Consider the following 27,401-nt stretch of genomic DNA (forward strand, 5'->3'; position numbering starts at 1 on the left):
GAAGAAAAAAATCCTTATCTCAAGAGTATTACATTAAAAACTTAACAAGACACGAATCGGTTCTAGTTACGTTATAACACGTGTTAAACTGGGATTCAGTGCGGTCATTGGATGCTTCGAGAAAAATCAATTCGCAGGTCGACCTGGGTCGAAGATCGTATAGTTAAGAGATTCTATCTATCTCTCTCTCTCTCTCTCTCTCTCTCTCTCTCTCTCTATCTATCTCTCTCTTTTATATATCGACGCTCTTTCCCGCTTCGCAATTACGTGGGTTATCGAGTTCGTGCGATGAACAGACAGCTGGTGAGATCTCGTTCTGTGGATCTCTTTTTCTCACACTATTTTTTTCCAGCTTCAATCTCTCTCTTTCTCTATTTCTCTGTTCCTCCCATTCTCCCTCCCTCTCTCTCTCTCTCTCTCTCTCTCTCTCTCTCTCTCTCTCTCTCTCTCTCTCTCTCTCAAGACTATTCTCTTCGTTCGTTGACGTAGCCTCGAAGCTACGTTAGTTGGATTCGCTCGGATTCGCCATCATTTTCGACGATGCTCGGTATAATACTCAAGGAGAAATCTTCGTTTCTTCTTTCACAGCCGATAGAAGTGGGCAGCTGTCAGTGGCAGCATTTAGTTAACGGGCCTGGATTTTTCTTTCTTTTTTCTGTTCTTTTTTTTTTTTTTTCTTTTTCTTTTCCTTTTCTCTTTCTCTCTATCTTTCTCTTTCTCTATCTATCTTTCTCTCTTTCTCTAGAATGTGGATAGATAAGGGGTATGATAGAAACAGACTCGGTCTACTCTGTGGTTTCTGATAGTGGTGCTTCTCCTTCTACCGATACTGCTTCTGGAGCTTGGAAGAGGTTGCAAACGTTCCACGGGTCACCGCCGTCACACAACAATACAACGCTATCACCCTTAGTTGTACCCAACCATACCTTTTCTTTCCTTTCCTCTCCTCTCCTTTCCTTTCCTTTCACTCTCTCTCTCTCTCTCTCTCTCTCTCTCTCTCTCTCTCTTTCTTCCTTCTTCCTCTTCTTCAACTATTCCTTCATTCTACCACACCGGATCCCACCCTTCTTCTTACCTTCACCATTGCTCGTTTCCACGCTCGTTTCTACTGAACTTCCCGTTCCACCATCTTTTCTCTACTGGCTCTACCAAGATATGGCCTACCCCAGAGAGAGAGAGAGAGAGAGAGAGAGAGAGAGAAAGCAAAAGAGAAAGAGAAAGAAAGAGAGAGATATTCCTTATTCGAATTCAAGCTTCTCGTCTTCTCTCTCTCTCTCTTTCTCTCTCTCTCTCTCTCTCTCTCTTTCCTTTTTTGTTTTCTTTCTTATTTTCTCCTCTTCTGTTCTCATATTCTCTTTCTCTTTCTCTTTCTTTTCGCCAGTTCCTTTTCTCTTTACAACATCGTCCTGCTCCTTAGCTATCGCTCCATTGCTTTTTTTTCCTTCACCTTTCCCCTCACCCTCCTCCCTCTGTTCCCTTCTATCTTCTACGTTTCGATTCTTTCTTACCTTGGGACCAAAATAAATGAGGTGCACGCGTCAAAGTAAGAAAATGAAGAGAAAAGCTCATGGCTTTTTCTTTCTACCTATTCGTATTTATGTATGTATGTATGTATCTATCTATGTATGGTATATATGTTTATATATCATGCATTTGTGTCTGTGTTTTTCTACTCGGACGAACGTTTTCGCCCGAATCGATATCACGCGTTTTTTCATTCGTTGAAGTTGTTAGCCGTCATCAGACGAGTAGAATGCAAAAGGTCACCCTTTGGTTTCTCTTAGTTTCTATATATACACACACATACACACACACACGCTTGGGATTCGGTGTAGTTAAAGCTGCTCCGGCTTCTTTTCACTTCTTTTTGAATGTCGACCGTCGGCGAATACACCGCCGAGTCTCTTTTCTTTGTGTCTATCGAGCATCATCCTTCCTTCCAAGGGAGAACGGTTTCTTAGTAATCCGTGTTACTTTCCCGGATGCATCGCATTTAATATTTTAAGAACTTGCAGCTTTTCCCTCGTTTTTCTTTTTCTTTTTTCTTCTTTTTTTTTTTTTATCTTCTATCTTTCAGTGAAAGTTAATCCAAAGGTACTGTTAATAGTCATCAAAATAGAATTTCTTTATATTTCTTTCAATGTTCATGACGTCTTATTTGTAAAAATTAAAATACAAGATAATTCGTTCACATAAAAGAAATAATAATAATAATAATAATAATAATAAGAAGAAGAAGAAGAAGAAGAAAAAGAGAGACGTCAAGTGAATGTTCTTTTTTTGTTATCTTTTTCTTTTTTTCTTTTTTTTTTTTTTTAGATTTGAACAAATTTTTATAACGCAATTCTACCGTGAAACCAAAAATATACCAGAGACTAACCAGGCTCTATCTCTTGCGATATTTTTCTACTATCTTTTTCCTCTTTCTCTCTTTCTCTCTCTCTTTCTCTTTTTTCTTAGGACGACCGTAGTTGCGGCAAACCAAGGTTAAATAAATTCCGGTCGTAGAGGAAGTAATACGCCTCGGCACGGCTACGTCTAAATCTTCGTTAAAAGACACCAACGTAGTAGGCAAACCCTTGATAGTGTAAGTAGAAAAAGAAAAAGAAAAAAAGGGAGAGAGAGAGAGAGAGAGAGAGAGAGTGAGGGAGAAAAGAAAGAAAGAAAGATAAGAAAGAAGGAGAATAGTGGGAAAGGGAATGATACACTAAGAAAAAGGGAAAAGTGAAAGAAAAGGTAGAGCTGTTGCAAAAGGAAAGGAAAGGAAAAGAAGGGATGGATGGATGAAGGGGGTGGATAAAGAAGATGAAGGAGAATGGAAACGTTGGTGGTGGTGGTGGTGGTGGTGGTGGTTTAGTCGCGAGTAACGCCGGTAGCAGAAGCAGAATGTGACGAACAATAAGGACCACCCCGCAGGTAGCGTCTGCCAAGTAAAACTCAGCAGAGTATGGCGAAAAATAGGAAGGCTGAAGACCGCTATCCACAACGTCAGCCCCTTAATCTCTGCCGGCGTGATAACGTCGACGCAGCATTTTGCATGCTAGACTGCCAGCCTGCTACATCCATTCCCTTCTCTTCCCTCTCACTCTAGTCCTCCACCCTTTACCCTTTCTCCGTTTAAACCCTACGGCAGCTTTCCGTCTCTCTCTCTCTCTCTTTCTCTCTCTTTATCGGTCTATATCCGTCTCCTCTCCTTCTTCCTCTTTCTCTCACCCCCCATCTATCATCCTTCCTCTTCTCCTTCCCCTTCATCCTCCTTCCTAACACGAAGTGTCCTCCGTGTCCTCTTCCTAGTCTATTCCAACGCTGTGGTAGCACTAGGAACAGTCCATAGTCGCGTAATCTACCTGGCACCGAACTATCGCTACGCCCAGACTCACCTTACCACAATGGAAGTCCTCATCGATTACCAAACTCTATCGACAGGGAGTCTCTACTATCAGAGAGCCGTGTCCTTGGGTAAACCAAAATACGTCTATGTTCTCTTCTAACTTTATATATATATATATATGTATATATATATATATACTACTGCATAAGACCTAAGATTTTCTCCTTCTAAAGGATATTGTGTATTTTATTTCTGATAGAAATAAAAGGCATCGAATCGATTTTCTATATATGTATGTATGTATGTATGTATGTATGTATTATCGATTTTTCATTTACAATCTCTTTCGTTTGTTTTATGAAACGTAATACGAAGCTGAAAGTATAGATTGTTTTTAATTGAAATCCTCGAATGTTTCTTTTTCTTCTTCTTCTTTTTTTGCTTTTCTCGATTCTCTTTACCAGCATATCGATCCGTTTTACAGAAAGGAGGTCTCGCCGAATTTATTTGCTTCGCTGAGTTCTTTGAGTTGCCGATCTTTCTTATGCGAAATAGGAGAAAAGGGTTGCAAGAAAGATCGTCATAGTACATGGTTCGTGCTACGCGTTAAGAAGTATATATATATACATATATATGTCTATGGATGTATATATATATATATATATATATATATGTACACACACATACACACACACATTATATCGATCGTCTGTGCCGTGTGAGCATTTGGAAAATTACTCTTGAAAAATATGACCTGCTAAAGAAGGAAACGAGCTGCTTCGGAGGATACAGGGACAAAATATTTTATCCTTATTTTAATTCGATCTTATCGATATTAAGAAACGAAGAAAAAGCTGTTGTCTGTGTCGGAAGTCATTGAAAGAGGAATCAATGAAATTTGAAAAGAAGTTTTGCCGTCGTCCCACTTTTTTTCTTTCTTTTTTTTTTTTTTTTTTTTTTTTTCTTACCCCTCCTCAGATCTTTCACGATGAAAAAAAGCATCTTTTCTTTTCTTTTCTTTTCTTTTTTTTTTTATCTCGTACTCAAGAGGGGGCGGGGGGAGGGGCGGCGGCGAAGGAGACAGCGGAAGTCAGATAAGGTGGAGATTTTTCTAAAGAGATAAGGGAAAGCAAAAAAATTTTACTCCCTTGTCTTAGAGAACGTTTATTTTTTTGCAAGACGAAAGTAATCTTCTTGGAGATCCTCGTTCGTTGTAGCAATCAAATAACTAAGAACGAAGGAAGCTTGTAAACGTCGTGCCATCCTAATTGTTCTCCCTTCGTCAGCTTCCCTCCCTTTCCCTCTCTTCTCGTCGTCTACTCCTCTCTGGCTTATCGTAGGAGTCTCGGTGACAGTAAGAATCAGAGATTAAGGCGAGAAATACCAAGCCGGTAACGTTAATTTATAGATTGCGTCTAAATGTCTTTTATGGCCCAAGTTTTGACTCTTTAGATTTTCTAATCTTTTTTCGTGGGTCTCCTGTTTCATTTCAGTTTTCTTTTTCCTTTCTTTATTTCGTTGAGTTACGTAAAAGATAATAACGAGAGTACGGTTGGCACCTCTTTTTATTTTGATTAATAACGTAATTAATATATATATATATATATATATATATATATATATATATATATTTGATTAAAGAGAGAGAGAGAGAGAGAGAAAATTCCTTGTCCAAGAGAACGTATTACATTAATCAATTTTTAAATGATCACATTTTTAGACAAATTTTCTTTTTAATCGTTAACCTTTGAAAATTTGAAAAGAAATAATATTATCGACGCATAATTATAACTATTCTCCGATATCACGTATAGAATTACTTATTGATAATTAAACGATGGAAATAGATAAAGTCCTATTACGGGTTTCCATTTGAACTTTAAATTAATCTCCGAGTTTCCGAATGAAGTTCCGCGAGGAATGATATTTTATCGCCTAAACTCACGTTATTCTCGAGAGAAAAACGTATAATTTTTTTTTCCCTCCCGACGATCTCGTTTCCGGAACTGGTTGTATTTCTTTTTTTTTTTTTTTTTCCTTTTTTTTCTTTTGTTTTTTCCCCTCTCCCTCTATCACTCCGTACTCTTCGGGGCCCCTCCCCCTCCCTTCATTCCAGATTGTTTGTGGTTCAACTCGCGAAGGAAAAATAAAATTCGTGGATGAACGCTCTCGGGCGGAAACGGGTGTTAACGTGGTGCGAACAGAGTTTGTAGAAAGGTCTATAAGGACGAGGGGAAGGATGGGTGGTAGTGTTGGTGGTGTTCCATAGTCACGCATTAGAAGGTCGCTTCTCTCTGGTTCTATGGCCCCTCTAGGCTCGTACGTTTCAATTTGTCCCCGGTCTCTGATGTAACCGCGCGGTCTCATTAGTCGAGGGGACGAAGGAACGATAGCCCCTTCTCTGTTCCGTGCAAGCACTTACCTTATCCGTCTCTCTCTCTCTCTCTCTCTCTCTTTACAATCAACCTTACTACCGCTCTACTACCCTTATCCTAACCACCTCTGCCATCAGCAGTAGCAGCATCAACACTACCACTACTATTATTACTACTACTGCTACTACTGCTAGTATTAGTATTAGAATATCATACTACTACCATTACCTAACCTAAGTTCTCAGCTATTCCTTTTAGCTTTCTCCTCTTTGATAGGACGAACTAAGAAGAAACAGTCCTACGTACTTACATCCTGATTGGTATGCCGGGAATCGAACGTTTCCATCCACCTGTCGACTCTATCCTTTCAAATGCTCTGAGATCTTTCGGAAAAGTCTTTTGCGCGTGACCACAACAGTCTTAATCCCCTTTTATACGTTGAAAGAAGATAGACAGGGGTTAGTCTCGAACGGTAATCTACGGTGGAAAAGAACGGTGATACACACGCTACTAAGAGAGTACGCTTTCTTGGGAATCGGAATTACGTTCGAGCGAAACGATGGAACCACTCTCGTTTCTTCTTCATTCTATCTCACTCTATCTCACTTTGTCTATCTACTTTTCTCTCCCTCTCTCTCTCTCTCTCTCTCTCTCTCTCTCTCTTTTTCTATCTGTCTTTCTTTCTTTCTTTCTTTCTTTCTTTCTTTCTTTTTGTCAGACTAACCACCTTCGAGTCTCTTTTCTTTCCTTCGATAGTTAAAATTGCAACGTGGTAAGGGTGAGATGAGATCTTGTAAGAAGAAAATAAAATAGGTAGGGTTGGTTTTATTTCGGACCAGGCAGGACATTGTACGCTGATGAACTCCAGATGAACATCATCTGGTTTGGGGAGGAAAAATTCGTCCTTTGTAAGCCGAGAAGTTTTATTATACAAATACAAATACAAAAAAAAAAAAAAGAAAAAAAGCTAAACACCGACAAAATGAAAAGTATTAGAAGATTTTTTTCACGATTATTTCATCGAGTAAAAAAAAAAAAAAAAAAAAAAAAAAAAAAAAAAAAAAAAACAAAAAAGAAACAGCTAAAAAGGAAGAAAATGTCAATAGTTAAATATTTCTTTTAACTCTTTTAATTATTGTTTATTCACTTGTTCAACATTTTTCTTTCTTTATATTTTCCTACAACGATGTTTTCTTTAACCGTCTGCTGTCTCTCGTGTACTCATACAGAACGTTCACTGATTTCGATTGAAGACGTACCAAATATAAAAGTCAAGGTACGTTTGCTTTATGTATTCAAGCGTTAACCCGAATACCCTTGCGTAAGGTGTTTCGTTCTAACGATGTGTACGCAAAGAACCTTCACGAGCACAAACTTTTAATAATAATAATAATAATAATAATAATAATAATAATAATAATGGAAAAAGAAAAAGAAGGAACCTTATGACGATGTTTCACTGTATGTGCATCATTTTTCAAAGTAAACGCCACGATCGCATGTTCTAAACTTTTGACTGTTCGTTAGCTCTCTCTCTCTCTATCTTCTTTTGTTTCATGAACGTTTTTTTTCGTTCTCTTTCCAAACAAAAAGTGAATATACTGCAATTCGAACGTATCGGATTTCGCTGTTTTTATTTTTTTTCCTTCTCTCTCTCTCTCTCTCTCTCGCTCTATTTATTGTTATTATTGTTGTTGCTTTTTCCTTTTACTCTTTTGTAGTTTATCCATCGAAGATAACACATGCGTGATTTCTAAAGAATCTGTCATTACGCATCCTCGAGACCATCGTCACAAAAACGCTATCTAGAGTCTTTTACATTCGTCGTAACGACTGAGCCTCTTTCTGGGTGGCATCATTGAAAGATCGATCCGACTCTTCTTCTTTTATCTCTCTCTCTCTCTCTCTCTCTCTCTCTCTCTCTCTCTCTCTTTTTCTTTTCATTCTCGCAAAAACTCGGAGGATAAAAGTTACTTTGGATTGTATCCTATCGGAATAACTTTCTCAGTTTTTAAAAAGATACTCCCCTTATAAATTACTTTCATTAGATTTTAAACACGAGATATCCTCGCAGAGTATCAATTAGTTCTGATCGTAGCGCGCAAAATTTTGCTAACTAAGAAATAATAAGCAAAAGACAAAGACAAAGGCAAAGACAAAGACAAAGAGAGAGAGAGAGAGAGAGAGAGAGAGAGAGAGAGAGAGAGAGAGAGAGAGAGAGATAAAAGATAATAACGATTACCTCTTCTTTATTAATATATGGTCTTGTCAATGTTACTTTACTTTGAACAAATTTTTATTTTTAACTTTTTGAAATTAGTTAATAGATTTGAATGAAAAAAAGAAAAAAAGAAAAAAAGAAAAAGAAAATGATCTCTTCAATAAATTAACATTTGATAACTTGATATTCCAATCAACATACTAAATGTGTTTCTCTCTCTCTCTCTCTCTCTCTCTCATTCTCTTTCTATCTCTCTCTCGATCGTTGATCTCATTTCTCCCTTGTCACCGGTACAACGATGTGCCGGGTGTAATAACGTTATGGGTAATTATGCGCCGCACGATTTTCACATGAACGTTAGAAACAGGATATAGATGGAGTCGAATAGTAATTTCCCGCATTTCGAGTAGACGTCAAGAAGCGGTTTCTCGTTTGGTAAGCGGTCTTCTCTAAGAGATCGGTAGAGCCGGGAGTAGCGGCAAAAAGGAAAGAAAAAAGGAAGAAGGAAGGAAAGAAAGAAAGAAAGAAAGAAAAAAAAAAAAAAAAAAAAGAAAGAAGGAGAAGAAAAAGTCGTTCGTCGATTTCCTTCGACCTGTAAAACTCCGGGAAAACTTATTTCCGATTCGACTAAGGCTAGTGAAACTATTCGGATTAAATCGGCGTGCGTTGCAAACTTCATGGCATTGTGCCGACACGGCATTACTCTTTGATAGAAAAGATGAGGGTCTTTCTCTCACCCCCCATCCCTCCTCAACGATCTACCCCACGCCCCTCAACCCAACCCGATTTTCAACCTCCTTTCTCCCACCTTAGTTCTCTTCTTATTCTTACTCTTTCTCTCGACGTTGGCCGTCCATCGTCTTACGACTTGGAAACCTTCTTCTGGAGCTTATTACCTTGATAAACGAGACGATTGGATGGACGTGCTGAATTATAATTCATTCGAATATATTTCCCTTCTACTATAAGTCGTTTTACGATTTATTCCTTCGCTATTCCTTCGAAGGAATTTCTAATGCGATAGGAATTCAAAGTAGTAGGTACTTACTTACTTTTATGTTTTAACGATCAGAACAAATTTTAATCATATTATGAGCTTCTTATAATACCTAGATTTTATATACATATGTATGTATGTACCTATATATATATTATAACAAATTTTCGAATGTTCCTCTCTCTCTCTCTCTCTCTCTCTCTCTCTCTCTCTCTCTAATCATAATAATAACATTAACGTTGCACGCTGTCATTCTCGAATCTATCCATGTTACGGACAAATTAATTCTCATTTCCGTGTTGCCATCGATCGATTACGTTTTAATGAAGTTACTATCGTTTTTGGCTGTCCATAATCCTTTTAATCAAATTTATCTCTTTATTTACATTAATTTGTTTTGTTATGTATTTAGAAAGAGAGAGAGAGAGAGAGAGAGAGAGAGAGAGAGAGAGAGAAAAGAAAGTAACGATGAATAAACAAATAATACTTCTTAATGATTTCAAAAGGTCATTGTTTATTAGTTAGTATTTTTGTCTTATTTCTTTTTTTTTCTTAAAAATTTTTTTTTTTTTTTTTTTTTTTAAATATATAAGTTCCACACAAGTAAATATGGCAGGAACAAACTGACGTGACCTATTTCTAGAATTTCTCTTCACTGAATTTACTCTCTCTTTCTCTCTGTCACGTGAAATAGTTTGTACATACTTACACACACACACACACACACATATATATATATATATATATATATATATACATAACAATGTCATGGTTTGGAGGATGACGGGACCGTCATCAACGGGTCCTCGCAATATAAGCAATTAAGTTCGTAATTATATGAAACCACACATGCCGGTGGGCGCGGCTGCCACAAATTCATTCGACACGGACCACAAAGCAAATCACTGTCATCCGGTTTCGCGCGGAGCCAACGTGTTCTACGATAGTATAGAACCTCGGCATGTCAACTGTCATCGAAAAATCTGCCATCCTGTATACGATGGCGAATGACGTTTCGCCATGGTTAGGATACCATGTCTACGAGAATACGAGTTACCATCGCTAACATGATATTACATAGCATCGTGACATTTTATCAAAAATTTCTCTTTTAGAGCTAGAAGTATCGAAAAGGACAGCCCGATGGCAACTCGATGACACGTTTGTCATCGCTTTTCCAAATCTACTGATACCCATCGAATCGTTGCTTTCATTGGTTTACTTCATCGTTTTTAGATCATTCATTCAATGTTGTTCAATCGCTTTCTTTACCCGTTTAAACGAACAACTGGAAATAAATGTTTGTCCCGCGAAAATAGTGAAACAAGCGACAGCAAAGAATTCTCTTCTCTTATTCTCTTTCTCCCTCTCTCTCTCCCTCTTTATCTCTCTCTCTCTCTCTCTCTCTCTATATATATATATATATATATATTTTAGACCACGAAACTCGTATTTTCTTTGTTCTCTCTGTGTAGTATGGATCGTTGGACGGTGTTGAACGTTATCGACAGTAGTTATCGATTTTTTGTCGAGATCGATAATACCTTATCCTTCTAGAAGCTATAGGTTTGTGTTCGTGGCTTCGACGAGCGACGACGATTCAATTCGATTCTTGGATTATTCGATTCGTCGTTGTTGGTCGTGCACAGTTTAAAGTCGTAAATCCTTCTTCGCTACTATATGAGATATTGTTTCTCGAGGATATAAACGAAGAGGATAATAATAAACACAATGTCCATCCTAGCGAAGCGTTCTCTTCGCTAACGCTCTCACCATCATCGTACTACCGAAGAAAATAACCGACTGAGTTACGTACAGCACACATACACACACACACACATACACACACACGCACGCAAACACATGTATATATATATATATATATATAAGCACACATATACGCACAGATACATTGGAATGGTCGTCGGAATTCTAGTAATCCTCTCCGCATGCTTTTCTTCACGTTCCACGGAGAAACTATTTGCGTTGTTGAAACGAGCACTGGAAAGGCCGAGTTCCAGGAATATATTTGCTCTAATCGTACCAACAGCGCCGGAATGTAATTTTCTTCACTGTGTACAAACACTCGGCCATCGTCGTTCGTTCGCACTTCCATCGAACGTCCGATTTGTATGAGACATCTATGTATGTACACCAGTTACATGTCGATACGCTTTACTCCTCTTCTCCTCTCATCTCTCGGTCTCTCTCTCTCTCTCTTTCTCTCTCTCTCTCTCTTTCTCTCTCTCTCTCTCTCCCTCTATCTCTCTCTCTCTCTCTCATCTTTCTCATCTCTCTTTCTCTTTTTCGCACGCTTTCGTGCTCTCAGCGCGTCCGCAAATCGACTTTCAATCACAAACCACCGGATGAAATCCCAATCGAAAAATCGAATTATCCTGGCAGCGTATCTGCAGTAATATCCTATTTATATAGGTATATATGTACATATATATATATATATATATATACACATATGCATGCACACGCATACACACGTCTCAAGCAGTTAATATATTTTATAATATGCCAGCCAATCTTCTTGGTGTCATTTGCAGAAGATTTTTCCTTTATTTTTTGTTTTTTCTTTTTCTTTTTTTCTTTTCTTATTTTTTGATTCTTTTCATGAAAAAAAAAAAAAGGGAAAATTAAGAGAAGAAAAATTAAAAATCGAAATCCAAAAAAAGAAAAAAGAAGAAAATTATCCGTAACCGTAAAAAGTCGGAATAATTGCAGAGGAGTGGGGTAAAAAAAAAAAAAAAAGGAACGACGACGTGGAAAGGGGAAGAAAAGGTATGACGGGGAAAGACGATACACTGAAAATAGAATTTCTCGGATGGCTCTTTCACGGTAAATAGACTTATCTGTTTGTGGTATGAGAAAGTGAGAGGCACAGTGAGAAAGAAAGAGAGAGATAGATAGATAGATAGATAGATAGATAGATAGATAAAGAGAGAGAGAAAGAGAGAGAAACGGTCTGTTCGTGATAGGCAAGAATGCGGTCGTTATGACGGTGCTTTGATATAGTCAACTATCAACCCTCCTCCTCCTCCTCCTCCTCCTCCTCCTCCTCCTCCTCCTTCTTCTTCTCTACCATCAAGCCTTCTCCCTCTCTCCCTCCTCCACCCCCCTGTCCCTCCCCACCCTTCGGTAACAGATGCGTAAACGAGATAGAAGCTTACAAAAGGCACACGCTGGATAGGAGATGCCAGCCAGCGGCACGGATGCTCTTTCTCGTTTCTTTCGCAAACTTTAAAAGCGTAATTGAACCGTCACTGGCCGTTCCCTGCTATCTTCCATCGTATATCTATCTAAGAATACATACTAAGCTCATTTATTTTCGTTATTGCTTTCTTATCGATTCGAACGATTTATCATTTCTTTTCTTAACAATTCAAAGTTTCTCCCTTATTTTATTTCCTTTCTTAATTTTTTTTTTTTTTTTTTTTTTTTTCTTTTTCTTATTCCTCCTTTCCTTATTCTCTTTATTTTTTCTTTCTTTTTTACTTTTTCTTTTGTTTTTTTTTTTTTCTGTTCTTTTTCGTCTTTTTTTTCGTTTTTTCTTTTTTGTTTTTTTCCCTCCCCCAACAAATTTCTACCAACCCGCAGAGCAAAGAGAATAGACATTAAATCGTTACGCGAGTTACGTCAACAGTATCGTTTAACCGAGCCCCTTGTTTGGTCGTACCCGATGCTGCGCGTCGAGTACTGTCATTCATGAATTATTCAAGAGCAATATGAGTGGCACTTAATCGCGCACAATATACCCGCGTGGTGAAAGTAGTATCGAGCAATTATATTTAAATTTCAAGCACGGCACGTTCGTGACGACTTAAACTCGCAGGGATTACCCCAGCGGTGTCTTTTGAACAACGATCACGTTGCCTGATTAAAAAAGGAAAAGGAAGAGGAAAAGAAAAAGAAAAGAAAAAAAAGGGAAGAGGAAGGAAACGAGAAAAAGCCAAGGACAAAGTAATCGATCTAAGAATGAATGAATGAATGAATGAATGAATGAAAAAAAAAAAAGAGAAATTATTCCCTTATCAGAAGGATTATAATAATCCACCGTTCGGATTGGTCTCGAAACGACTTAGTTCTCTCTCTCTCTCTCTCTCTCTCTCTCTCTCTCGAACTCTTTGAAAAGTCAGAGAATTCTGATGCTATTAGTTTCCGGATCGACGAACTTATCCAAAACTGAGAACGAAAAGCAGTAGTATAGGGGCGCATGCACCGAAGATCGATTTTGCGGAAGCCGTCGGAGTTTGAAAGGGCTGGCCCGACGTCTAGTCGGGTTCACAGATTTTTCAGATCAAAGATCGAATAAGAAGAGAGTTGGAGTCTCCCTTCGGTTTGTCGAATTCGTTGATGTATGCGTATGTGTGTATGTGTATATATATATATATATATATATATGTGTGTATGTGTGTCTGTATTACGCGTGAGTAGTATAGATGGTGATGTGGCCGAATAGTATGTATGAGAGAGAGAGAGAGAGAGAGAGAGAGAGAGAGAGAGAGCGCGAGAGAGAGAGAGAGAGAGAGAGAGTGGTCGAGGGTCGATTTTACACGGACAACCTACAATCTCTATGCATGAGGCTCACTGGCACTACAGCTTCCTAAGTACACAGAATACGTATTTGCATTTCGGTCTTTGTACCGGTGTGTCCCTGTTAGCATTCTCTCTCTCTCTCTCTCTCTCTCTCATATCTCCTATACTCACCATCCCCTCTTTCGTCTATCTCTGTCTTCTCCCTTTCCACATCTCATCCTTCTCGCTCTACCACCCCTTAGCAAAGTTCCACCAGTAGCCTGACTATATGGTAGGTAGACGGACCCACTTGCATCGTGCTAACCGCACTGCGGTCTCTTTCTAAGCCCTCGAACTACCCTCCAAGTCAGTATTTATAAAGCAGGGATTATATCGTCGTTAAAGTATCTGAACTCGAGACTAATAGCCGTATTTCTCTACCTTTCTCTTTTGTAAGATCTTACGAAGTAGCTATACAATACATGTTGACCGATGGAATAATATTATATTATATTGTAAATTGTAATTATTAATAACGATTATTATTAATAACATTATCAACGATTAATTTATTAAACTTCAATTGTATCATTAATATTTATATTGGTTAAATTAATCTTTTAATTTTTTATTAATTAATTTCGTTAGTATCTTTTATCATTTTGATCATTGGACCATTTAAAACTGTAAGATGTTAATTTTATTTTATCGTGAAGACATTTCTCGATTTAACGGGAGTCCTCTTACGTTTAAGATAATAGGTTGAAAATTTTCGAAGGATAATTCTAAACTCGAAGATAAATCAAAGTTAAAATAGTTGAGCTTCTTAAAGGTTTCACTGGGTCGCTTAGTACTTCTTCGAAGTTTGCCAAATTAATCATTGGTACAGACTTTGGAATCGTACAATGTACCTCGTTTTATTTCGTACATTTTTCTTAGATGATAAAAGCGACTTCTCTCTTTCTTTTCTTCTTATTTTTCTATTTTTTTTCTTCCTTTTCGATAATTGCGATGCATTTTTGATCGAATCAGAACAATATCCTAATGTTCCTATCTTTAAAATCGAACGCGATCCTCAAATGTTATTTTCGATCTCCCTGTAGAATTCTATGCTTTTCTAGTATTCGTTGCGTACACATATAAATTTCGAATTTAATCATCCTTAAAGCACTCTAGGCTTTACGACTTTCGCTGTCTCGTACAGCTTTCAAGGTAGTCGAGATAAGTTAGTACTTAAACTGTCATAGATATATTATCGGCACGTACGAAGCCTATCTAATGCTGTTTTATTTTATTCTTTTATTCGAATAAAAAGGTTCTTTCTCTTAATTTTCTATCCATGGAACATTACGAATAGATAAATACTTGATAAATGATTTTTACAAAAAGGAAAAGATAAAAGAGTTAATTGATTGTTATCATCAAAATTTACTAAAGATTTCTTAATTAATAATTCGTAAAACAGAAAGGTAAAGGAGCCGAGTTTTTACACGGAAAAATCTTTTCTTTCACTTCCATTCCGTTCTTTCATCTTTCACTTACAATTAATCTCACCCGGTCCATCGTACTTGGAGCGAGAGAGAGAAAGAACGAGAGAGAGAGAGAGAGAGAGAGTGGAGTCTCTTATTAATTTCATTTCATTTTCAGAGGAATGTTCATTTTACCGCGGCGATTTGCCTCTGGAAATTCGTAGTAAATTTTTAAATACGTCTCACGGGACGAGGAAACGAGCCGGCATCCCCCCCCCCCGCCCCGCCGCCAATCCTTTCCACGTCGTACGTAGCATTAAGTACGTAGGGCATTTCGCATTTCAAACCGCTCTTCCTTTCTCTGAGTCATTGAAAGTTGAAAAACGAGTTTTGTGTTCCATCGTTTCTCGTTTTCGCAGAATGCTTTTCCAATTTCATTTCCCACATCCCTTAAACTTTCTCACGCCGGTCATAATTTTTCCATCAAATTTCAACTCTTTGTCGAACATGTTGTGGAATATCAAAGGACATATATATATATATATATATATATATATATATATAATACTGTTATGATATTGATAGATAAAAAATTTTTTCTCGTAAAATTATTTAAGTAATCTTCAGAAAAGATCATCGCTAATGCATACGTAGTTACTTTATTTTGCGATTGAGATATAATCAAGTTTATATAACATGATACATCATAAATTTCCGTAACGGAGCAAATCAAATTGATCGATATGATCGGCGAATATATTAATACGGAATAAATAAAATATGTTTGTGGATTGATTGAAAAAGAAAGAAAGAAAAAAAAAGCCAACGAACAAATAAACAAACAAACAAACAAACAAACAAACAAACAAACAAACAAACAAATAAGGAAAGAAAGAAGGAAAAGAGGGAAACGTGAGAGGAGAAAAAGGAAAAAGGAAAAGAAAACGAAAAAATGCTCGATCAGATATTTTTAAAGGGGGTATCAAAGTCCGTGAGTTTATTTTGATCTCTCTTTGTCTTTTAGATTTTTTTTTTTTTTTTTTTTTTTTTATTTTATTATTAGCAATTTTCGCTATTAATATGAGAGAGAAAGTTAGAGGAGCATGGAGTTACGTGAACATTGACGATGGGGGTTTGAGGTCTTGGTGAGTTCAAAAAGAGAGGGGGGGGGGATAGGGAGTAGTACGATGGTGGAGATGAGATCGGATAGCGAGTACAGAGTTATGAATTAGTTTCATCGAGTTTTCGAGCGCTGGACGCTGTAGTATGGTACGTATACACGTTCAAGCGGACACAAGTGGATTTAAGCGAGTCCATAGCGTAAAGTTCATTGCATTCCTGTCGGCCAAAGGGCTGTGAAAAGGCTAGCGAAAATCACCGTTACCACTTCGTCCTTCTCTTTGGTTTTCTTTTTTCTCTTTCTCTTTCTCTCTCCCTTTCTCTCTTTTTTTCTTTCTTTCGTTTCCCCCACCCCACCCCCTTCTACCCCTCAGTTTTTTACGTCACACGATGCATTCGTGCGGTAATCGTAGTAGTCCTCATTGTTGTTTCCTTTTTTTATTTCTTTTTCTACGCTACCTTTTGCTATTTTTCCTTTCCTTTCCTTTTTTTCTTTTTTTCTTTATTTGTATCGAAACGGTGTGGCTTTACTTCGATAAAGTATGATTAAATTGGAAGAGAAAGGGAGAAATGAATATTGTTCGTAAAAAAAACAATATACGGTGGTATACATTTTTCCTATATTATCGAATGACCTTTTCTTTTGTTTCTCTCTCTCTCTCTCTCTCTCTCTCTCTCTCTCTCTTTTCCATTAAGAAAAATCAGCAATATATAAATTGCTTGAGAGAAAATTCATCCGGAGAAAGTGCGGTAATAATCATTCGTGAAATCTTTGAAGTTTCATTGAAGTTTCATCATAGGAAAGTCTTGTCGGTCGGTGGGGATTGTCGTTTCGATCGTAAGTTATAACAATAGGCTCTCAGCTCTGAGGCACGTCGACGGATTCACGAATGTTCCCATGAAAACGAGACGATAAGCCGCTCAACTAGAAATTATATTGATCGGGGAGACAAGATAATGAACGGCTAATCGTACAGGCACTCCCCGATATGAAATAATTAACGGCCAATCGGGGTGTTCGCGTTTAACGCTCGACGCTGACGCAAGCTATTACGTCGGGCAAATTCTCTGCTTATCGGAAATATAATATAGTTGGTGTAACTGAAAATTTTCGAAGAGAGAGAGAGAGAAAGAGAGACAAAAAATGAAATGTCTCCCGATGAAAGGACGTTTATCTTTTATCTTCAATTTTGCCATGACCAATACCGATGACCGGTTTGTGTTATCCTCGGGTATATTTCAATTTTTCTTTTTTTTTTTTTCTTTCTGGTTTTTCTTTTCTCCTTTTTCTCTTTTTTTCTTTTTTTTCTTTTGTTTTTTTGTTTTTTTTTTATTTTCTTTGTTTTTTGTTTTTTCTTTCTATTAATAAGAAAAAAATTTGCAAAACAGTTTTGCGAAAGAGAAAGAAATTTCGAAGAAAGCGATTGCGCAAATAATCTTGCAAAAGAATGTTATTTAAAAATCCTTATTTAGATCGATTTTTCTTTTTCTTTCTTTCTTTTTTTTTTTTTTTTTTTTTTTTTTTTTTTTCTTTTTTCTTTTTTCTTTTTTCTTTCTCCTTTTTTTTCGACCGAAATAATGACGTAAACGGACAGGTGAAAATGTCGAAAATATGGGATGCACTTATCCGAAAGCTGTTATTGCTTCTCGCTGTATACGTTACGTACAACGTAACGTCAATTCCACTTGGGTCTTTTCCGATAGAAAAGCACTCTCGATAGTAGAAGTACCGTTCCTTCGTTGTTCTTTGTTTGATTCTTTCGTCCGTTTCCGTAGGACGATAAATAACCTTTTCCCAAGGAGTTTCCGTTTCTGTGTCGGTCTCTTAATCCAATCGGAAAAGGGTGGAAAGAAACATGGCCATCCGCTTGCCATCGACTGCAACGGAAATGTGACCTTCTCGAGACTCTGAGCTATCGTTATCGTTTCTCGAATGGATCGAAAAGGGACGAGACAGAGAGAGAGAGAGAGAGAGAGAGAGAGAGACGACAGATGAGAGAGTTAGGCGTCGTTAGGCGATATCGAAATTGAAGCATCGTGGCATGGACTCGTAAAGCTCAGGAATCACAAGTTTCATCGAACTGGCTACTAGATCGATGAAAGGAAAGTGGCACTACGAGTTTGTTAATAATTTGCCGTATGAAATAGTAACGATACAAATTTAGTGATCGTTACAGAGATTTAATGTAATCGCTTGGAATTTGCAAACCGTCTTACCTATAGTCGCAAAAATTAAATCCCACCATCCTCATTCACTTATATAGTGATACATCGTTAAATTTCTCCGTGTATACATCTCGTTATGTGTCAATGTATACATAATTCAATTCATAATTATAAATTTATAGTTGTATCTATCAAGGATAGATATACAATCGCCTATCTAAAATCGTGTAAAAGATTTGTGTACGTGAAATATGACAATTCACTTTGTAAAATATATTATTGAAATATTTATACGTTGTTAAAAGAAAATTGATCTGATTATTTTATCGAATATGACGAATGTTTAAATTCTCGCCTTTTTGAAACTTTATCCATAAGATATAACGATTACGAGAGAATGAACATACATAAATTTCTTTATTTCACGATAATGAAGTTTTCAAAGTGATCAACTTTTCTTAAGTTTTAAAGATCGTTTATACGTTGTACATATATTTGATGATTTTACTTCGTTAACTCGACGTTTTAACGAAACTTCAATAAAAACGTAATTATTTGTAAAATGTGATGAATAACGATTTAACAATGAGATTTAATTAACGATATAAATTCATTCTTATTCATATAAACTTTGAATCGTAGAGATTGTGATTAAAATTTAAGAAAAGAAAAAAAAAAAAATCGTTCATTCGAACGTTTCCTTTGTTAGCAAGCTTAAAAAGTAAAAAAGCTTTGTTCGTCGTTTGATATAATTTATTTATCGATATTAATTAAAATTTTTTTTATTATTACAGACTATTCAAAAAAAAAAAAAAAAAAAAAAAAAAAAAAGAAAAAAAACTTACTAAACATAGGTCGAAAGATTAAATTTCTTTCTGAGAGATATAAATATTTTTATATGTGTTAGTGTCGTGATTGATTTATTCCATACTATCGTCGCATAGGATATTTTCTTTATTATTTATAAATGAAATTTTGAATATTCTCATTCAATTTAAAAAATTTGCATTGGCAATTAGTCAGTTGTAAGCAATTTTATGTCTTTACGTGAAAAAGTTTCTTAATCGAAGAGTTCCCTCTCAAAGCCTATTTCAAAATCTTTAACAACGTTTTTGCAAATCAAACCTATTTCATTCAAAGATGGCTTAAAAACGTAAGGAACTTAGCGATCTGTCGATTTTCAATTCACTCGAATATTTTTTTATAGGGATATTTAAGAAGCAAAACGAATTCTTCGCCGTTAAATAACATAAAAGAATTACGAATATCTGCAAAACAATTGACCTATCGACCTATATTTATTAAAACTTTTTTCATTCAGTATAATATGTTCCATGTACTGTATAAATATTGATTGCTTTTTTTTGAACACCTTATGTGTGTGTCTATATATATATATATATATAATAAAACGTTTGAAAAATTCATTCATTCATTCATTCATTCATTCATTCACTCATTCATTCCTTCATTCATCCGGAAGAATTGAATCGTTAGGGAATAATAAAAGAAACTATTTTGATAGATAATTGGTTTGATTTTTCGTGAAAATCGTAGAATATCATCGAGCTTTTGGAGTAAAGCTCTTTGATACCGTAATCAGACCGAATTCCGTCTGCAAAACAATACAGCTGCAAACACGTATGGTTTGCAATATGCGTTTCCATGTTTCGTCGTCGCCCGTCGAGAGGAGAGAAGAGAAGGAAGAGAAGGATGAGGAGGATGAGGAGGAGGAAGAGGAGGTAGCATCGATGTTGAGTTGGTAGAGGAAGAGAAGAGAAGGAGGATGAAGAGGAGATCGGGCCGAGAGGGGTGTGTTATACGATCTATACGTTCCCGTAATTTCATTAGCAATTGAAATTCCTTCGTGACGGTGATGCGAGACAGGTTGCGTGCGACCGATTTCGTTAGGGCCCCGAGATGATTATGTATAATACTTTCTCTCATGTCTAACTTCTTTTACTTATTGTTACGTCAATTTCATTAAGATGTTAATCGGTTTACTCGTTCGAGTTTTCAAATGACAAACTACGAGAAACCATCGTTCTTAGGTCGTTTCGATGGCTTCGTGTATAGTTACGTTTCTATATGAACGAAATATATACATACAATAACAAAAACTACATTTACTTTTTCCTCTCTCTCTTTCTCTCTCTCTCTCTCTCTCTCTCTGTCTCTCTTTCTCTCTCTCTGTCTCTCGAGAATAAGGAGAATTTACGCGATAAACTATCACTATTCTTTGGATTTCATTCGAAATTCGGAAATTATATTTGAAGTACGAATGTAAAGTTATAATAAGACTTTATCTATTTTCATTCGTATAATTATCAATAAATAACTCTATATCATAGGATAATTATAATGATACGTCGATAATATTATTTATCAAAGATTAACGATTAAAAAGAAAATTCGTCCGAAGATATGATCACCTTAGGGATCATTTAAAAATTAAATTGATAATAATGTAATACGTTCATTTAGACAAGCAATTTTTTCTCTCTCTCTCTCTCTCTCTCTCTCTCTCTCTCTTTCTCTCTTTCTAATCAACTATATTACATTTTATATATATATATATATATATTAAAATAGAAATTGTTTAATAGTAATTGAATCATCTCAATATCGAACGAATTCAATCAGAACTCCCCATTGAAATTCCTACATACGTAATAGAAGTTGCTAATGTTAGAAAGAATCAGTTAGAGATAGATAGACAGATAGATGGATGGATAGATGGAAAGAGAGAGAGAGAGAGAGAGAGAAATAGTAGTTAGAAGGTTCCAACTTGTTACATTGCCCTATGAGTCTCAATGTACGGAGAACGCTTCCTAATGAAGTACGACGAATTACTACGAATTAATGGGTATTACGGAATCACGTGACCCAACGTGACCCGACAAATCCCTTATGGGCTCTCCACCGGAAGGGTCACAGAGCGGAGAGGAGCAAAGTATAATTAGAATAATGCGCTCCGTCTATCCGCTGGTAACGCAAGCGCTTGTACAGCTTCTTGCGTGTGTGTATGTTGAATGGATGAATGGTTGGTTGGTTGGTTGGTTGGTTGGTTGGTTGGTTGGTTGGATGGATGTATCCATATATCTATGTATACGAGGAAGATGCATGAAAGCTTTTGATACGAAAGAAATATTAAGATATACATGGATATGTAAGATTTTATGTTAAGGAAAAAAAAAAAAAAAAAAAAAAGAAAACGAAAACAAAAACAAAAAAAAAAAAGGAAAAGAAAGAAAAAAGGAAAGGAAGAAGAAAAAAAAAATAATAATAACGTTATAACGAAGTAAGATAGTAAGTAATATTTGTAATAATTTAAAATTAGAAAATTATAGAATATAAGAGATAAGATATCGAGAAGATAAAGTATAATGATTTTCAAATAAATCGTGAAATATGAAGTGAGACGAATAAACGACTCGAAGAGGGGATACCCATTGAAATTATTCGTAATCTTTTGGATGGTGGAAGAGGGAAAGGAGAGAAGAAGAGTAGGAAAATAAGGATAGTGGAGACGAGGATGGAAGGGTGGGGGGAGGGGGAGTAGGGCTTGTGGCGAAAAAACGGATGAGGTATGGCGGGCAAGCACAGAGCTTCTCAGAGCTCGATGACGATTGACTTTGGAAGGAAAAAGATCCTACGATCTTTCTATCCTCTTCTTTCTATTTCTTTCTCTCTCTCTCTCTCTCTCTCTCTCTCTTTTTCTCTTTTCCTTTTTCCTCTCCTTACTCTTCCTCTTTCTTTCTCTGGCACAACGACTGCCAACCCTAGCGGATGCTGCACGCTCGAACAATGGAAACAATACATTGAAATGAGAAAGTTGGTTTGCATTGTCGGACAAGCGAGGGTGAGAGAGGCCCACGATGCTACACCCCTCTACCATCTCCACCACCAGTACTACCACCATCATCACCACTACTATCACTACCACCACCACCACCACCATCACCACTTTCTCTCTTTCTCTTTCTATTTTCCTTTTCTTCGTGCCTTTCACTTTTTCTATACTTCGCAAAAAAGAATATATTTATATATATATATATATATGTAAAATGTGTGTGTGTGTGCGCGCGCGCGTGCGTTTGTATGTACGCTTCGGGGTGCTTCTCTCTTTCTCTTTTTCTTTCTATCTCTATCTCTCTCATCTCTGTGAAGGGACGCGACTCGTCTCCGCCTCGTTTCCCATCGCCTGCTTGAAAGAAAGGATTGTAAACCGCCGGATGAGCCGTGGATTCCGGAATGGGGACTGCTCCATTCGTCGTTTCTCTTCCCTTCTCTCTTTCTCTTTCGCATTTTTTTTCTTCTTTTTTATTCTTTTTTTTTTTCTTTTTTGTTTTGTTTTTTTCTTTTTTTCACAATGTGCATGTACATCGGCATGCATTCGCTCGCTAACTCTACTCTTCGTGTCTGTGTTCGTGTCTCTCTCTCTCTCTCTCTCTCTCTCTCTCTCTCTCTTTCTATATACGGGCATACTCGTCGGCAATTAGTCAAAGAGATTGCTTTTTTTCGCGCTTCGCTTTAATAAGCGCGAATCGACCGGCCGGATTGCCGGTACTTTTCCAACGACCACAGCAGACTCTCGATACTTTCTCGTTGCGCTAAACGGTAATTAGAATGTAATGGCAGATTTCCTAAGGATTTTCTTGTTTCTTTCTTTCTTTTTTTCTTTTTTTCTTTTTTTTGCTTTTTTTTTTCTTATCTTTTCTTTCGTTTCGTTTTTCTTTTTCTATTTTTACTTTATTTTTCTTCTCGACGATTGTTTTACATGCGAACCTGATTTGTTTCCTTCTCGTTCAATTATTACGTACTAAATCGTTATCGTCAAGTATTTTATCATTTTCTAAATGATTTAATAATATTCTCATTTGTTAATAAGATTTTTTAATGAAAATGAATTATTTGTATTATAATATCGTATTTTGTTTGTCAAGCAAATTTCATTGAGGAAAGTTGAAAAGACGTAGAAAGAGAGAGAGAGAGAGAGAGAAAACAAGTAAAATAAGGATAGACAGAGAAAGAATGAAAGAGAGAGAGAGAGAGAGAGAGAGAGAGAGAGAGAGAGAGAGAGAGAGAGAGAATCGTGATAGTGTAAGCAAATCTAACAAAGGAAGTTTCTTCTGAAAACGTCCGTGCTTTACGGCGAGCGACGGTAATTTCACGGAGCTGCAGTTTTATCACGTAGCTCCGAATGATGCAGCAATGGTGCAACAATTTTTGTACTGAGATGTTACGTTTATACGTAGTTGTCTCTCGGCAAAACAATAGAAGAAATGGCAGGGAAGGTAAATCGATGTGGACGTTATATTTATCCGTTTCTTTTTTTCTAATTAAAAAAAGAAAAAGGAGACAAAAGAAGAAGAAAAGAAAAAGAGAGAGAGAGAGAGAGAGAGAGGGCGAGAGAGTTAGAGAGAAGATATAAAAAAAAAGATATAAAACGAAAGTAGACTTGATTATCCTATATTTACTTTTTATTTTCCTTTTTGTTTTGTTTTTTATTTATTTATTTATTTATTTATTTTTTTTTTTTTTTAGAAAAGGTTTCGAACATCGTCTTAGAAAACATCACGTTTGGTATATCGAGCGATTAATTGGAAGAGATGAACTCCTCATGGGGACCCTTTTCGTGGGACTGTGGACAAGCTCACGTGGATGATCACGAAAAGGGGAGATCTGTAATGTTCTCGAGGACGCTTAAGGAACGGACAGGGTAAAGAATAGAAGAGAGGAAAGAGAAAGAGAGAAAGAGAGAGAGAGAGAGAGAGAGAGAGAGAGAAAGAATGAGAGAACTGAAGGATGTTGACGTAAAGCGTTACGCAGATGGTCGTCGGCCGGTTGTCTCGGTCTCTTGAACGAGCCTACACGACAGAGAAAGCAGAAGTGTGCAGCCTCAGAAGCTCTTGCGATGACGTTGAGGGTTGACTAAAGTTAGTCTCTACTCGACGTATCGTGCGCACGCTGCAGGAAACGTACAAACACGTTGTACCGTGCGTAACCCATCGTCGCGTCTCTTTTGCATCTTCCTCTTCTCTTCTCTTCTCTTTCTATATCAGCAAGTGCGTCCAAAGAGAAGAGAAGAGAAGAGAAATGAGAGGGTGAGAGAGAGAGAGAGAGAGATATCTCGAGTAGCTGCCAGGTCTACGTCTGAATTCCCCTTGGTCTCCCTTCTTCCCTTCTCCTCAGTGGCTTCTATTGTTTAGCTATTCCGATGAGCCAGTGCATTTCAAATGCACTCGAGCGAGCCATTATATCAGAGAATACAAGCACTTCCTTTCGCAAACCGAGCGTGCACGCTCGCTAGAGCCACGCACGCGATGATGCACTTTCGTTTTTCTTTTCCTTTTTTTTCTCTTTTCTTTCTCTTTTTTTTTTCTTTTCTTTTCTTTTCTTTTCTTTTCTTTTTTTCTCTATCTTTTTCTTATTCCATTCATATTCTTTTCCCTTTTCGACTTTTGATTTTTCAATCCGTCGAACATTTCCCCCGTCCAATTTTCTTATCCAATCACCTTCCGACATTTTCTAAGATTTCTTTCTTCCTTATCTCCTTTTTATTCTTCTCTATTTTTTTTCCCCTTTTTCTTCTTCCTTTTTTTCCTTTTTCTTTTTTCTTTCTTTCTTTCTTTCTTTTTTTTTTTTTTTTTTTTTTTTTTTTTTTTTTTTTAACGAAGATTTCAAAGAGAAGCAAGCTTTTTGTGCTCCTTTTTGTTTTGTTTTGCTTTTTCTTTTTTCAAATCCATTTTCTTTAAGTCTTTGAGCAAAGAACAGTTTCAAGTTAAATCGCCGCAAACAGGATAAATTAATATTCATTTCTATTTGCTCGATAAACCGTGTTAGAAAAGAGCAGTATGAAAAGCTCGAGGGAAAGAGAAAAAGAGACAGACAGAGAGAGAGAGAGAGAGAGAGAGAGAGAGAGAGTGAAAGAGAAAGAGAGAGGTAATGCGTCAAATGCGAAGATGCCGCACGTCCGACTTTGCGTTTAGATGAAATTACTTTTATGCCACAAAGAAAAACAGACTTCTCTTATCTTTCTTTATTCTTCTTCTCGTTTCGAGGGAAACAACAAATTCAATTTTTTACTTGTATACCATTTGTTTTCTCCTCGCTAAGAAATTATTACGGAGATCGGAAGATGTAGGTCATAAGGTATAGCCGAGTGAAAAAAGTTCAGAGAGAAAAAAAAAGGAAAGTAGAAAGAAAAGAAAAGAGAAAGAAAGAGAGAGAGAGAGAGAGAGAGAGAGAGAGAGAGAGAGAGAGAGCGAGCTCGGACTTTGTGAAGTCTCACGAGAGAAGAATGACAGAACGAGGATACCTTGCCGTCGTTGTTGTCGTCGTCGTCGTCGTCGTCGTCGTCGTCGTCGTTGTCGCAACGACGTTAAGATCCCGGTTGCTTTTCTCCTTGGAGAAAACAATCACTTTAAAGATTAGGTAGAATACAGCCCTCACGAATTTAATATAACATAGTGCGCTGTAATACGAAGATGCGTAGCACGTTGAAAGCTATGTTTCAACAGGGTATGGCATGTATACGCGTTGACAGTTGCTCGTAAACCACTTCTAAGCATAAACGCAATACCGTAGAGATAGGTAGGTTATACATATATATATATATATATATATATGTATGTATAATGAATGTAGAAAAATATCAAAGATAGTATTTTCCAACTAGTTTTACAATCTGACGAATATAAGAGAAACGAAACGTTTTTGCGAGATATGAGAAATTTATTTTTTATTCCTTCTTAAATCGAACATTATATTCATATTATTGTAAAAGGGAATAATATAGTTCGATTATATAATTTTTCTTTGTTAAACGCGAAAGTATAAAGTTTAATATATTTTATCTGGGAAAATTTAAATAGCATCATATGGTTGATGATGGTGGTGGTGGTGTAAGAGGTAGGTTATTGCTTTGCATATTAACTCACCTTTTTCGGTGTCGATGGCCCTCCCATCCCCCTTCCCCCTCCCCACTTCGTCTTCTACAAACTCGCATCTATCCGGCCGATTAAATTTTCAATATCATCCGTCACATCGCTTAGGGATGAGGAGAGTTAGTAGAAGAGCCGAGAAGGAGGAGGAGGAGGAGATAGAGGTGGAGTAGGAGTAATAGTGGGAGTGGAAGGTAATCGTTTATCGATAATTCATCGATGTCGCTTCCTTGGTTAACGTTTCTGAACGTTTCTAGAAACGTTAACGAATACAATGTAATATTGGTTTGAGGTATACTCATTGAAATTGTCCTGTTAGCAATTCGTCGCACGTTCTCGATGCTGCATTCTCTGTAATTCGTTCGACGAAGATAGGCAAAATCAAACCAGACTAGAACAGACCAGACCAGACTAGACCAGACCAGGCTAGGCCAGGCCAAAACAGGCCAGTCAGGCTAGCCAACCAGGCTAGACGAAGCCAGATGGATAATGCTAGCTGGAATGCCGAATACATCCGAGTGGCCTGGCATTCCTACTTAAATCAACATAACTCGGGTGATGAATGGTTAACAGGATTCGCTGATAGCGGACACAGGGATGGAGGAAGGTGTAGAGTTTAGCTAGTGGGGATCGAAGAGGAAGGAAGGGCGAAACGCAATGCGCTCCATTTATGGAACCTATTACCGGCGAATTTCAGCGTTAAATGTGTGATTTATGGCCACCCGTATTATCTTCGTTCACGTCCCGTGTCGGTACGATACAGTCCATGGCTGTAGAACGGCGGCGTTCTAGAAAATTACTTGAAAATTACTCGGGACCTAGGGACGAAAAAAATTCAACGTGATGTTGCCACTGCTCTTGCTGACTCGTTGGGTCGCTTAAATACGCTTTTTAAATTTTTTAATCACGTTCCTTCGGGAGTACCGAGGATGAGGGGGGTGGGGTGAGACTGTGGCCATCGCTAATGAATGGATACAGGCTAAGTGATAAAACCGTTTTCTGGCTCGTTATGTTCCTACCGTAGCGCGATAAATACGTTTATGGGGTTGCCGGTTGATGGGCTTGTTGGGAAAGTGGTAGAATGTGGATTATCGTTGAAATATTCAAGGAATTCAGTCTAGAATCGAATCGGATTGTAAAGCATTGAGAGAGATTCTTGTCTGGATAATCGATCGGCACTGGTATTATAATCGATCGAAAATACATTTATTAAATTGATTATTTTGATTGTTCCCTTTATTTCTTTTTTCCTT

The 27,401-nt window shown here is 37.1% G+C and overlaps 1 protein-coding gene across 9 annotated transcripts in view; it reads left to right on the plus strand.

Annotated features, from left to right (window-relative positions):
* LOC124949036 (Down syndrome cell adhesion molecule-like protein Dscam2) overlaps positions 1-27,401 on the plus strand; it is a 134,088-nt gene that overhangs the window by 16,697 nt on the left and 89,990 nt on the right. Inside the window, exon 1 of one of the 9 annotated variants that reach the window (XM_047493523.1) lies at positions 23,874-23,924. The exons of the other annotated variants lie outside the window; for them this stretch is intronic. The gene's annotated coding sequence lies outside the window, so the exon portion shown is untranslated. Of the gene's footprint in view, positions 1-23,873; positions 23,925-27,401 lie in introns of those variants that run through there. 9 annotated transcript variants of the gene reach the window in all.

The sequence above is a fragment of the Vespa velutina genome, chromosome 5, assembly GCF_912470025.1.
Source record: "Vespa velutina chromosome 5, iVesVel2.1, whole genome shotgun sequence".
NCBI classification, from domain to species: Eukaryota; Metazoa; Arthropoda; class Insecta; order Hymenoptera; family Vespidae; genus Vespa; species Vespa velutina.